The sequence below is a fragment of the Pteropus alecto genome, unplaced genomic scaffold (assembly GCF_000325575.1).
Source record: "Pteropus alecto unplaced genomic scaffold, ASM32557v1 scaffold3, whole genome shotgun sequence".
NCBI classification, from domain to species: Eukaryota; Metazoa; Chordata; class Mammalia; order Chiroptera; family Pteropodidae; genus Pteropus; species Pteropus alecto.
The window spans coordinates 36,923,550-36,927,668 of NW_006442484.1; positions in this window are offsets into that span (position 1 = coordinate 36,923,550).

The following is a 4,119-nucleotide window of genomic DNA, read 5'->3' on the forward strand; positions in this document are numbered from 1 at the left end:
TGACAGGATTTTTTTTCCCTCATAGTTTACCGTACAGCGTTTATAACTACATGGAAAATAAATTTATTTGGATATATGAAATTTACCTACTCCAGATGAAATACCTCTGATGGAGGAAGACATCAGGCTTATAGACCAAGGACAGAAAGTCAGGGCTTTCTTCACTTCAGGAAGCTAAAAGATAGATTTCAAAAGGCAAAAGAAAGGGCTGAATTGCACTGAATCACATCCTACATGATATTGATATTGAACTTTTTATGGGCATATGTCATAACACTCATATTTTTCATGACAAGGAAGATAGAGCTTAGATGATATAGTAGAGGTACATTTTATAATCTCTCACAACATCTGGAAAAATGCTGTGTAAATAGGGAATACGTAAATATTAGGAAGATTAATGTGGCCGTATTCCTCCCTTCTACTTTTTTTCCTTTTTCTTCTTCTGATAATTCTTAATAACATTTATATGAACATTTCTGTTTTCTGAGCAGTAGAAATAATGATAACTTTTCTTCTTCCTAGCAAGTAATATTGTCTTTTCTTCTGATCATGCCTGAGTTATCATTAGTTAGAATTTATTGTACTGTCGTCAATTTCAAAGGCACTTTTCTAAGCTATACTTTTCTGGGAAATAGTAAGGGAATTTAAAATCTAGTGGTCTATTCCACTGAATTGCTAGTTTTTGTTAATGAAGAACACTTTTTTCCCCTCACATTTCCAAGTAAAAGACCCTTGGCAGCTGTTCTTATTCAGAAACAATTCCATACTCCCACTTCTACCCCAAACCTTTGATAATATCTGGATACATTTTGGGTTGTCACTTCTGATGGTGGTGTTGCTGGTATCTAGGGGATAGATTCTACAATGCATAAGAGAGCATCTATGACAAAGAATTACCCAGTCCAAACTATGAATAGTGTTAAGGTTGAGAAACTCTACACAAGAGTAAGGCTCACTCATCAGCCTTACACTCTCCTTCCACCAGAGAAGAGGAGTGACTTGTTTTGTGAGTAAGAACTGGACATGCTTGCTGCAGTCTATCCCTTTGCTTTTCTCTCTGGAATCTGAAAGCCTGTAGAGAGAGTGGTTTCCCACCTGCCATCAGTCTTGTGGTAGAGTTGGTCAGGTAGGCTGTGCTCCTACAAATACAGGCAGCAGAGGTTTTGTTTATTGTGTTTGGTGGTAGTGGGAAGAGGGATGACTTCAATTCAGAGGAGCCTTAGCATTCTATTAGGATATATCTACATGATGTCCTTCACTATTGCTTTTATCAGTAATAAAGCTGACATTTTGATCTCTAACTGCCTGACTTCTGTATTATTCTCTGTAAATTGGTTCTGATCTCAGGTCGGGAACACTGTGTTATTTTTTGAACCCCTAAAACCCAAAATCTGTTACTGGCTGATGGTTTCTGAACTTCACTGATTTTCTCATCAGATAAGGTGGAGGGGTGATCTGTGTTGTCCCTGTTTACATAAATCTCAGATGTGAATGTTTCTGTGCCTGTATTCTGAGCAGCGTAAATGCCGTAGATGAGAGAGGGTTGGTGAATAAGAGCAGCGGGACAGGCCACTGGTGGAAAAGAGGAAGAAGAGGGAAAAAAATGAAAAGGATGAGGAAAGGGAAGATGAAACAATGGTCATGGGTACCAACAGAAGTGTGTGACACACTATGAAAGAAAATATGGAGTTTGAAATAGGAGGAGACTCTAAGATTTCATGAACACACTGTCCAGTCCTACCAATGAGATAAGGAGCACAATTTTCCAAACTCCCTTTGAGAAGGAAAACTTTATGATGGTTTTAATGTGATGTTCTAAATCATAACTTTTTCTCATGAAGCAAGTGTTCCATGATAACATGGTGAATTTATACCTTACTTGTTTAATCACCTAAGTCTGGTTATTCTTGGGTATCTCTATGTGCATAAGGTGCACTGCCCTACAGTCTTTAGCAATAGATACCAGACACTGAACAGACAAATCCTCATGTTGCTCTTTCATAGTGATTATAGAAGCATTGGAAGCAATGGGATCAGGGGAATTAGAGGAAATGCTCATTAAAACAAATTTAAAAGGTCTAATGATTAAAATATTGATTAATTAGCCAAACATTGATTAGCAGTCACACTTTATCAACTACAAAGTTTCTAATTACTGAGCCATTATTCCATAGATTGACCTGTTCTCTCCTGTCACTTATGATGAAGAACAATTTTTATTAAGTGGGTTTTGGATTTTTGACCTGTAAAATTTTAATAGGAAGTGCAAAGTGGGTGTCGTGTGTGGTTTGGCATTTTATTCACCAAGGGACTAATAGTTACTGTCTCTACTTAACCAGAAGCACAAGAGTGCAGGAGGGACAAGAACACTTAGGGATTAAAATTTTACCGTCTTCCCAGTCAACAACAAAAAAAAGAAGCCATGTGCTCATCCTTTGAATGGGGAAAGAGGAAAATGTTTGCCCTTCTGGTCATTATGCACAAAACGGATGGTAGGAGGGCTCTTAACCGTAGTGTATCAGTTACAGATTGTCCAGAAACATGGAAACACTATGAGTAATATAGAATAAAGAATTTGTTATAGGAATTTAATTTTATGCACTTTGGGAGTGGTTTAAACCATCAATGGAAGGCTGTTTGTTCTGCATTTGATGCTGGGCATAATATAAACAGGGTAGACAGCTGGGGATTAAACATGCACAGGAAGTAGAGAGAGCAAGGACAAATTGAACTCATGTTTGTCTCTCACTGCCTCCAACTTCAGTGAGGTAGGTGACCCGCAGGAGTAGCTGGTGCTCTTTATCTTGGAGCTGCCCACTCATGTGATCTAGGATTCAGAGATGCTGAAAGAGTAGATACTGTCGAGCTAGAGGAGCTACTCCCTGCTACTGCCAACAAGCTGAGTCAGCAGAGCAGGACAGTATGTGTGAACTGCAACAGTGCTTGCACAGACGTTCGAAGTATGGAAATAGTTGCTCCTTTACTTCTAGCTTCAAAATCTCGGACATGAATTTCTCTTGTGGTTAACCCAAATGCAGTATTATTCTGAGAAGGCTTTCCTGGGAAACAAAGTTCCAATTTAACTAAGTTGACACAGTACAAAGCCTCCACATAAAGCAAAAAGGATTCTAATGTGCAGTACCACAGACACCAATGTCTAAATAGCTAAGGACACATCATGCAAGAGTAGACATCAGGGCCCATTGCCACTTTGAAGGACTTTCACCACTAAACAATATTTTCCTTCAGTGTGGATCCCCCTCCACTGCCTCCGCTTTTTTAAAACAGATACCAAGGAAGAAAAGAGAAACAAAATATGATTCATACCAGACCAGTGAAAATACCCCATTTGAGATATTTCGACTGGGCAATTTCTGAACGTCATGCAAAGAAGATCTTGTTGATTTCAATAACTGTCTGTTTAAGTCTGCCGAGGCCCCTGATTCACCAAAAGAAAAGGCCAGTATGCCACTAAGGGTTGCAATCTCAATGTTACTGTCTGGAAGTGCTGCTCCAGGTTTTCTCCAGATGAGATCAGCTCAAAGGCCAGAAAGCAGATTTACAGCATGAACATAAATGAGCAGGGGCACACCTTTTTGATCATACTTATGCTTGACAGGCAAAATGTGCTTACAACCTTATTGCCAAATAACTAACAGCACGTAAGCTCCTTGCAGTCAGTGGAAAGTGACATCCTGAAGACAATTCAGAGCAGAGCATTAGGCTGATGAGATCAACAGCCACATTCTGGGGAGAGGCAGGATGGAGGAGCCCGTGCTGGTGGCCTGCAGCAGACGGACAACTGTAGACTTAGCTTCTGGGGCCCACCGAGGAGCCATGTTTTAGAAACAACTAGCTTATTCAGAAGCAATTGAAAAGAAAACTGACATTATGCCCAGATAAGAAATACCTTACCATCTTCTGTATGTGAGGAGACAAGGAATAAAGGGAACACACTGCAAGCCTTCTAAGCCAAGTGAACTAGCCTCAGCTTTGAAGAGTTCCTGACATTCGTCCCATTTTATGTATCTGAATGTACAGCAGCACAGAGGAAGGGGGGTTTCTTTTGCTACTAACAATTTCCCTGTTCTCCCATAATTTAGATGATAATTTTTA